Here is an 11040-nt window from a genome sequence, read left to right as displayed (position 1 = left end):
CAGGTTAACTTTTAAGAGCTGTTGAAATTATGTTTAGAAATCTGCGTTAGACTTCATCATATTAGACTGTTGCTCCTAACAGCATCCGTAAGACAGTATCTATAATATTCCTTCTCTTATTTAATACATATCTTTTGAGCAAGTACTCTGTGCCCAGTACCATCATAGGTGCTGGAAAAGACAAAAAGCCAAAGCCGCTGTCCTCACAGAGCTCACATTCCAGTGCTGGAGACACATAAATCAATGTCAGAATGTGGTAAGTACCATGAAGGAGGCTAATTCGGGGTAATGGGGTGGGGGAAAGGTGGCAGGCAATATTTTACAAAGTGAGGTAAGACTGTCTAACTAGGTGACATTTTATAGGGATAAAAACGAAGTGAAGAAAATCTGTGGGAAGAGCCTCAAGCCATGTGACGATGTGGGAGAATGCAAACAAATAAGTAGGCACAAAGGCCATGAAGGAGGCTTGTGCTTGTCAAGTTCAAAGCTTCGACTTTTCTATTAATATTTGCTGCCTCCGGATGCCCTACCTGCTTTGAAGCTTGGAAATCTTAATCGCCTTCTAGCTTTGAATTTTTGCTGTCAAAGGCCTAAACTTTATTTTCCCTTTTATCTTTGTATCATTTGCTAAAAATAATTGCAAAATCAGTACACAACTTCTGATAATAATAATGAATTAAAATTATATCACAAACATTCCCCTCTCCAAGTCCATCCTGCCTCCCATCTTGTTGGTAACTACTTTGTTTATTTTCCGTACTTGTTACTTTTCATTATGCATAGCTGTACATACAAGCAATATATCTGGAATTTCTGTGTGTGTTTTGATTTTTTTTTAATTCTGCTTATTCTTTAATCTAAGACTGTATCTATGTCAGACCCCCGGAACTATGCATAACCTAGAATTAGCAGTTCTTTCTGTTCATAATCACAGAATAATAAGTCACACTCCTCAACCTGTAATATTTCTATCTTCTTGGTTTAAATACCGAATTCAGGTCTGAATAGGTACTAAAACTGAATTCTCTAATGATACCTACCAAGGAATAAAATTTATTTTGGGCATTTCACCATTGCCATTCCCTTCTGTTCATCTTTGCCGTCTGACTCTAGTTACTAACCTCTATTAAATTGTTTCCTTTCAGAAAATATTTTCATGTTCATGATGCTTCAAATAGCATGACCCCATGAATGCACTTGTCATGACTTTGTTTCTCTTTTCTAATGACTAGTAAATTCTGCCTTGTATTGCTGTTTCCTGCTGCATCATTTCCGCAATCAACCCAAAGCAGCCAGTTTTATTTTATCCTGATGGCTATAGGCTTGAGAACAACCAAAGTAATTTTACATCGTTTCTTTGTTTGGCTCTTAGAACCGCCCAGGGCTTTGGAAAACAATTTTAAAATATAGTTATGGTGGTTTGCTCAAAGTACATTTTAAAATTTCTCATAAATGGCTTTTCAAATTGTTCCACCTGACTAAGACGGAGAACCAAAAATACAGGGATCATTTTTTAACTTCTGTGACATAGAAGTTTTATGTTTTAGTAGGCCGAAGGGTTCTAAAAAGTTATTTTCTTTTTTTCTCTTTCCCAGTTTCATGAGCAGCTTACAAAGGGCTCCACAATATTCACAATTATGCTTACAATTTTCTTCCCACAACTAATTGAAGATACAAAACTTGCACCCACCAGCAGCCGCAATGACCACAGAATGATGGTGAGGTGGCCTACAGTCAGCAATGATTCATTACATCTGAAATGTTTGCAATTAAATTTAATGGAGGGGAAATACGCCTCTCTTTATAAGCGGTGGCCTCCTTTTTTCCATTGATTCAACCACATTATTAAACACAAATAAGAATATATTTTCCCTGAAATTCGCAATTTGATTCAAGTGTCTGTGAACTCAAGTTAATACAAATTAACTCTACCACCATCCTTCTCAGCAGTATTTCAAGGAATAAAAGATAAACATTGTTGATTTAGGTTTTTGAAACCAAAAAGACATTAATTTAGAGTAGGGTGGAGAAAGTCAGAAAGACATAGCCCTGTAGAAAAGAAGTTATGATTAAACACACTGGCAAAAGCATGTTGACAAGTCATTATCGACACCACAAAGCATAATTTTTTAGTGTCTGTAAATTCAGCTCCTGTCATCAGATAGTTCCCCTTGTGTGCATACTTAAAAGAATAGAAAATGGAAAGAAAACCAAAATCCAATGAACAGAATATTTATGAACAATATCAAGAAATTATCAATTAAGCAGACCCTTATAATTTCTTAGTAAGCCTTCTAGGCTAACAAAGATCCCAGTAAACCAGAAAATAAACATAAGCCACACCACTGTTGCTCATGTCTCCTTGTGCCTCACTTTGTTTTCAGTCGGACGTAACATTAAAGAACCATAGATTATACTAGACTCACCCTTACTAGACATGTGAAGTGAGTAAGCAGATTTTCCTTTATGCCCAAATTACTCCACAGATAAAAATTCCCATTGTATGGACTCAAGAGGAAAAACATGGAAAAACTGTCACTCTTTTTTAGCCTGTTGTTGGATTCTTGTTATTGCCACTTTAAATTCTTCTAAGGTTATTAGAATAAGAGTCTGCTCTTATTTTTCACAGTGGGATCAAATGTGTCCTAAAAGCATAGAGTAATATCTAATTAGAAAATTATTGAGTTATTTGAGAAGGCAAAAACATCTCCATAGTTTGAAAAGTTTTCAGTTCATCTAAAACATACAAAAGTAATTTTCTCCAGTTGAAATCAGTCAAGAATTTAATCATTTATTGAACACCTTAGCTGATATAGAAAATATTTTACTTATAAAATTCTAGGTTTTTTTTTAAATTTTAAGTTATATTTTGTTACTTGGTGTTAGCATCATGGTATAAACATCTTAAAATTATTGGAGACAATTAATTGGACAACTAAAAATATATATAAAAAAAAAAAAAACTAGCCGGGCATGGTGGCGCATGCCTGTAGTCCCAGCTACTCGGGATGCTGAGGCAGGAGGATCCCTTGAGTCCAGGAGTTTGAGGTTGCTGTGAGCTAAGATGACGCCACGGCACTCTAGCCCAGGCAACACAGTGAGACTCTGTCTCAAAAAAAAAAAAAAAAAAAATTATTGGAGACACAATAGCATATAAAGTCAAGCTTTCATGGTAAAAGCAAAACAAAGATTCTTCCAGCCAGTAGGAGTCAGAATGGACCCTCAGATCTTCTTAGATTACATTCTTTTTTCTCCCTTCTTATTTTGCTGCACCATATTTTGTTATTCTTTTCTAAATAGTTTTCTTTCATTTATTTACTTGTTCAATGAATGTTTACCCAAAACGGATATTTTATGCTAGGCATTGCTCTAGGCACCTTGGATACAGTAAGGAATTTAGACAAAAGTTTTGGCATTACATTTTATTATGTAAATAAAGGAAATATATACTATAGTATGTCAGAAGGTGTAAGAGTCAAAGAGAAAACTAAAGAGGAGTGGGTTGGAAGGTAGTGTAGGAAAGAGGGTATTGGTTATAATTGTAATTCTGGTGGTCTGAAAACACTCTTTGCCCCATGGGACCAAAGGATTGGTTAGCTCAACAAGGAGAAACTGAAAATTGTCTTGTGGTCATAGACCCTCTTGTGAGCAGATATATTTCACCTTTACAAGCACACAGACATGGATATTTATCCCACACAGCTGTTAATTACATGTGGCTTTCCCATGATTAATTAAATGTGGCCTTGACCTTTGTCTTTGCTTCATGTTACAATCTTTGCACCAAGCCGTACCATTTTTTTTTAAGTGGATTCTTAGTCTCCCTTTGGTACTCTTGGTGGTATTCAATTACATTTTTCAATTTTCTTGTTTTTCTCCTTTCTGTGAGAGACACTTAGCACTCACATAAATTCACTATCTGAAAAATTATCCATTTTCTTATTCAATCTTGTAGAGATGACAGGTTGTCCCATTTTTCAGTAAAATGCAGGGTTTTATAAAATATATCTTGTCTGCTAAAGTCATCATAGAGCTTGAACAGAAATCAGGTATCATTTTATATAGCTGTTACCAATCCTGGCTTCAGACTTTAAAAACATTGATGCCTAGACCCCACATCAAGAGTTTCATTCAAGTTTTTTGGGTGGGACCCAGGTTTTAGTATTTTTTTAAAAATTTCCTGACCTGCTTCTATAGTGCAGCCAGGGAGTATGAAAAACTGAGATTAGCTTTTTTTGCTCAGAATGGGCCAGCAACACCAGCCTAACCTGGAAGCTTTTTAGAGATGCAGAATCCGAGACCTATTGTCACAATCTGCATTTTTAATATGATCCCAGGTGGTTTATATGCATATTAATGTTTGAGAAGCACTGCTCTAGGTATACATTTTTATTTTTTAGATAGCTAATTAGGAGTAGAAAAGTTAAATCAATTGGTGTAACTAGCTAGAAGAGGGCTGGGTTGAGAAGGCAGATGTTAGGCTTCTCAATCTTGAGTTATTTTCCTTTGCCACCATATACACAAAGACTGTCGATTTTGTTAGATGCTGGAACCTTGATGCAAATTGGAAAAAAATCTCTGCATAGACTAATTAAGGATAGAAGAAGGTGCATTACTGTTAACATATAAATTATAAAATACTTAAAAATATTATTTGAAATAGCAAAAGACTGTGTAATGAATACTGATAATTATGAATATATAGAAATTCGCTTGTCATAAAGATCTTATACAAACCCTTAGAGATACTTAAGCCAACCAAGTAACACATTTTCTCAAGTAGACTCCTATATTATACTTCCTTTGCTTTGTTTTACTTGGTTAATCCTTTATATCAGAAATTGAGCTAAAGTAAACTTTCCTTATGCATTAACATAAATTCCAAGTAGTAGAGTTACCTTTAATGTTGTTTCACACTTCCAGGAAGCTATTTGCCTATTGTTAAATAAGAGTTAAGGCATATATTGTAATCTAAAAACCCCTCTCAACAACAATAAAATAATGGCTGGAAGAATTTTTAGCCTAATCTGCTGCTATGTAGCTCCCTTTATTACCACAAGCAAAGGCCTCTGAGCTGAGAGCAGGTGGCCTTATTAACAACAACTGTCTCTAACAGCTTTGTGTGTGCATTTCAGTTTCTGAATCTTTAAGGAGGAATAAGGCTACCTGCCACTCACTATCACAAGCAAGAAAAATATGAAAAATGTATTTTTAAAGAAAAGAAGCATGTCTATTTAAGTTAGATAAATCCATTTAAAATGAGAAATTGGAAGCTTTGTGCATTGTTGGTGGGAATAAAAATGATGCAACGAAGTGAAAAACAGTGTGGAGATTCCCCAGAAATTTAACTATAGACTTACCATATAATCAGACAGTTCCATATCTGGCTATATACCTAAAAGAAGTGACAGTAGGAAGTTAAATAAAATTTTTGTGCACTCCTGTTCATAGCAGCATTATTCATAGTAGCCGAAAGTTGGAAACAACTATCTGTCCATCAGCAGATAAGTGGTTAAACAAAATGTGGTGTATTTATACAATGGAATATCATTCAGTCGTAAAAAGGAAGGAAATTCTGACACATGCTACAACATGGTGAACCTTGGAGTCATCATGCTAAGTGAAATAAGCCAGTCACAGAGGACAAATATTGTATGATTCTACTTATATGAGGTTCCCAGTGTAGTCAAATTTATAGAGAAAAAAAGTAGAATGCTGTGGTCAGGGGGTAGGGGTAGGCATGAATTAGAAGTTAGTGTTTAATGGGTACTGAGTTTCAGTTGAGGATTATAAAGAAACTCTGTAGATGAATAGTGATGATGGCTGTACAACATTGTGACTATCTTCAATGCCACAGAAGTATACAGTGAAAATGGTTAAATTGGTAAATTTTATTTTATGTATAAAATAATAAGGCAGTTATTAATACATTTTTAAACATAATTCAAAAGTATAATAAAATGTCCTCACGTGATTGCACACTGTTTGTGGTCTATTATATATTAGTAATTTCTTTTTTAATTTTAAGCCATTATTAATTTTAGTCCTTATTTAGTGCTGTAAATTTTTATTTTTTTCCAACAGCCTTGAGAAATAAATGCTCTCTAAGATAGTGTCATTTCTGTCTTATTTGAGCTATTAATAATATTCATAGATTTTAGGTCAACTGTCTCTTTAGCAGTAACACCTATGCCAGATTAATTTCACATCAAATATGTCTCCTTGAAAGTATATCTTTCATACATACTCTTGCCTATAGATTTATATGATTTTTTTATCGTAATTTACTTTCCACTCAACCCTCATCCATCTTTTTTTCTCACTCTCACAATCGGAATATGTTTTGTTTGACTCTAAGGACCCTATTAAACTGCTTCTAAGTCACAGGTTGAAAATCAGAATGGGTTGTGCTGAATTCAGAACAAGTATAAAATATTCCTAAGAAAAAAAATGACTCTTCAGGACGTCATGAACACAGCTGATTACTTTTACTAATATGTTGGAAATCCCAAACTCGAGACTGGGATCCTAAGTTTATTCAATATTTAAAAAATAAAATTGTATATAACCAGTTCTGATACATAAGCTGTCACTTTAAAAACAACTTGAATAATGTTTCACTTCTTTCCCTCAGTAGTTCTCTTTGCCAACTACGGAAAATAAGAAAAAAGGAAGAGGGACTAGGAAGGACCAAGAAATGGAGAGAAATTTTGAGGGGAAAGGTGAGAGGAAAGAGAAGGAGTTGGGCAGGTAACATTTCAAAATGTAACAATTCAATAGTCAGAAGCACGCATTAACAACATATAAACGTCCTTTGATTACTGTTGAGTGGGAGAAAAGGGGATGCTTTAAACATCTCTGCTTATATATAATGGTCCACACAAACTACACCAGAAGAACATTACAGCTGTTTCAGGAAATTCGCAGTTCAGGGTGAAGTACACCATATGTCCTGCAATAACCTACACGCAGTAGGGTGTATAAAGATAGCTGTTAGGCTGACTCCCTGGTGTGCCTAGGTACTGGAGGACATATGGTGCCTTTCACCCTTGACTAACGTTTCCTTCCTTTCATTGTTTCCTGCAGCAACATGAACGTCTTTTGAATGTTGTCCTTCAGTCTAAGGACATTGGGTCTTCACCAACAGCTATCCCCCCTACAACACACACGTATACATATGCTTCTTCTTGCCTAAAGTGATTTTTCTCTATATAACACACTGTTCTTGGCAATACATTCCCATGACTAATCAATCTGGAACAAGTTAAACATATGATGATGATAAAATTGCTATGTGTGGGCTGCAAAATGGAACAAGGTGCTATCTCTAATTTAAAAGTTGAAAATATTTTAGATAATGAGAGATAAAAAAGCAAACAAACAAGAAATATGATTAACCAAGAATGATTAGTAGGAATAAAATATAAGGAATTCGCTGTTTTCTTCATACTCCGAAGCAAAATGCATTTGTTCAAATTCATATCTAATATTCAAAAAGCCACTTTCTATGAGCCTACTGAATCTAACAATGTAAGAATCATCTTTTTTTTCTTTTATGCAAACAAATACTACATCTATATACAATAAGTTCTTAACATCGTCAATAGGTTCTTGGAAACTGTGACTTTAAGTAAATCGACGTACAATTAAACCAATTATATCATATGCTAATTGATACAAACAAGAGTTAATTTCCTATGGCATATTTGTGATCACAAACCAAACTTCTAAATAAAGACTCCAAACACTTCTAATATTAAACATTGAAATAAATGTGAGCTGCACATGTATTTAAGAAATATTAATAAAAACAAATAAGATACTCAATTTTTGGTGAAGCAATAAGTGATGGTGGTCATAGTGGTGGTGGGTTAAATCAAGGAATAAACGTTAGCAAAGAGAACATTGTAAAGAGCACCTGCTACCACCAGCAGTTCAAGAATAATCACAAATAAGACAGGCTCACCAAGGATTTTCCTACTGAATCATTTATTGTCATGCATTTGTACGATTATTGTATACTTGATACATTTTCATTTTACAATACTGTGTATTCATTCATTTGTTCATTTTTCAATCCGCTTATTCCAGTTTAGGGTCTTAGGTGGCGGAAGCCTATTCCAGCAGCTCAGGGCACTAAGGGTGAATGACACTGGCCAGGATGTCATTCCCTTGCAGGGCACACTCACACACTCCCCCACACTCACTCTGACTGGGACAATTTAGGCACACCAGTGAGCCTAACACACACATTTTTGGGATGTGGGAGGAAACCAGTGTACTTAGAGAAAACCCCCCAGGCAAATGTGGGGAGAATGTGCAAACTCCACACAGATAGTGACCCCAGCCGGGAAACAACATTTTTTTTCTCAACATTGTAGCAAAACATTGAACAAAAGGAGGCCTGGCTGTCCTCTCCAAGTTTTTGCAGGAATGGCAAGGGAAAATTAACCAGTAATATGCAAACATTCAAACTCGGCAGCAGTCATTTTTGCTTGCTTACCCCATGAATATTTGTCCTTGTTTCTTGTTTACAGAGCTTGACTTAGTTTGCACATATATCTCTGAGGGAGGGTGGCCCTATTCCAACCTGAAGAACAAATCAGGTTCAATCTATTTTGTTTAAGCATGAGCATGAGATGTGACACAGGCCAATAAGCTCTTAGGGTTTTTGCAGAGAGGCTTCCTGAGAGCTTGCCTTGCTCTTAAAAAGTAAGTCAAATGCAAGGATGGTCTCTTTTGCTGCAGTACATTTCAATGCCTGGGTACGATAACCTGGAACCCTGACAACTATCTTAAATTCTGGAGTACAGACATTAAAGCAGAAAGAAGGAAAAACAAAACAAAACAAAGCACTTTGATCCTTGTTGACATTGTTTAGGCCCCAATGAAACCAAATCTGGAACTTCTACTGTCATTTCTTGACATATTTTTACATCAGTGAACTGAATTGTGATTTTTTTCCCTGAAAAAAGTATGATAAGGAAAATGAACATATCTTCTGACCATATTTTTAGGGGACTGAAATTTAATGTAATTCTCATGTAAATATCATGGTAAACTTCACTCAAATAGCCAAGGCTTAAAATGTCTATGCTTCACAAATATTCATGGTGAGAAATATTGTATAATTCTATTCCTTTTCTCTAGTGTGCGAGACTAGGGTAACACCCTCTTTGCTCATTTCTTTCAAAATTGGGAGATTTTTATGAAGAGATAAGAGATAAGCTCTATTCTATTTAAATTCTATCGTAAGATACTACTTTTATCAGATTTCTAACCACTTGGCCTTCAGAAATCATAGAAAGCTACCATCAATCACACTTAGTTCATTTTGGTTGGTCAGAAGAAGAAAAGAAAGAAAGAAAAAAAAAAAATGCTCCAGCTTACTTCCGTCACTTACTCACCCAATGATCTAATTCTAACTCATTTTCCTCTCTTCAAATCCCTAAAGAAATAGTGCTAAGTGGAGAAAGTACAGAGAAAAGGGAAAGGGATAGAAAGGGAAAGAGTGGTAAGAAATGAAGTTGAGGAAAGAGAAAGAAAAGTAAACAAACAGGAGAGACCAGAAAAGGCACTATGTATCTTCAGGATATAATTGTAGGTACAACACATACTGTACATAACTTGCACGCCTGTCCTTGGTCAGCCAGGAAACATGCCCAAGGAATAGCTCACAAGAAATTAAGCAAACTTGAATATTTAAAAATTAAAATGCTTTCTTTCCATGTGGAAAAAAATGCCCCTCGATACACAAAGTGGACTAAGAGGATGTCATTTCATGCGCTTTAAGGGAAAATCTAGCAGGGATGAACACAAAGCAGCTTGCAACAGAAAAAAGACATGACACCTGTTGGATAAAGAACAAGAGGAAGTTGAAGTTCTACTCATTTTTTCTTCTTGTGTGATCTTGGTCAAGGTACCTAACCTAACCTTCAATTGTTTATGAAGAATCCTTCATAGGAAAACTCATACTTAAGGCATAGTATTGTGGGAAGACTAAATGAGATCAGGCACATGAAAAGCATATTGAAATGCATTATGCATATGTTCCATAAATCCTCCAATCTCCTGTCTCAACAGCCCTGAGGTGAAAAGCTTCTGAGATCCACCATTTCCTGTGAGCTGGTGAAGTTTTCCAGCTGGGGTGCAAAGACTCTCACCAGGATTGGCCCAGTGTATTTGCTGAGAAAAAATTAAAGTGAAAATATCTTAAGTTTATTTAACTTTCTTAACTTTCCCAAAACTATTTTTCCCATGTCATTATTCCTGAACACGATGAGGATTCTTGACCAGATACGCTCTCCACTTTCAGAGCAGAATTCAGTTATGAGAAATCAGGCAACTGATTTAAGACGGTCTGCTTATTGACTGAGAAATAATTAGTATCCCATCAGCTGATTTTCAGTCCAGAAAAGATTCAGTAGATATTTTTTAACTGGAAAGAGGGAGCTGTATTTGAGTCATTGGTATAGAAATATGTCAACCTCACTTTTGCCAGACTGTCCATTCAGTAACTGCCAAGTTCCATTGTTACCATTCTCCGGAGGTGGTAAGAGCAAGGTGAATGCTATATCACTACATCTCCTCTTCTCCATAGCCTCCTTACAAATAGTACGTGATGCTAGCCTATGCTGCAGTAAGAAACAATCCTCAAATTTCAGAAGCTAAAATAATAAGGCTGTGGAGATCCACTGGAGGTCAACTGAGGGCTCTGGCCTTGTCCTTGTTGTCTTCACGCTGTGATCCAGAGTAACGGACAGCAATTAAATAGAACATTGCCAGTGGCCATGGCAGAGGACAAAGGAAAAGAGAGTCCTGGGAGGTCTTGTAAAAGCAATTAAATGCCAGGTTAAGAAATGGCTATCACAAATAAGACAGGCTCACCAAGGATTTTCCTACTGAATCATTTATTGTCATGCATTTGTACGATTATTATATACTTGATACATTTTTATTTTACAATAATGTGTATTCATTCATTTGTTCATTTTTCAATCCACTTATTCCAGTTTAGGGTCTTAGGTGGCGGAAGCCTAT

The 11040-nt window shown here is 35.7% G+C and overlaps 1 pseudogene; it reads left to right on the top strand.

Moving 5' to 3' along the window:
• The first annotated feature begins 1595 nt into the window (after positions 1 to 1595).
• The window catches only part of LOC105819180, a 15032-nt pseudogene continuing 5587 nt past the window's right edge, over positions 1596 to 11040 (top strand).

Source organism: Propithecus coquereli, unplaced genomic scaffold, assembly GCF_000956105.1.
Source record: "Propithecus coquereli isolate 6110/MARCELLA unplaced genomic scaffold, Pcoq_1.0 Scaffold474, whole genome shotgun sequence".
Lineage (NCBI taxonomy): Eukaryota > Metazoa > Chordata > Mammalia > Primates > Indriidae > Propithecus > Propithecus coquereli.
The sequence above is the reverse complement of the archived record's forward strand: the minus strand, read 5'-3'. Positions and strand labels throughout refer to the sequence as shown.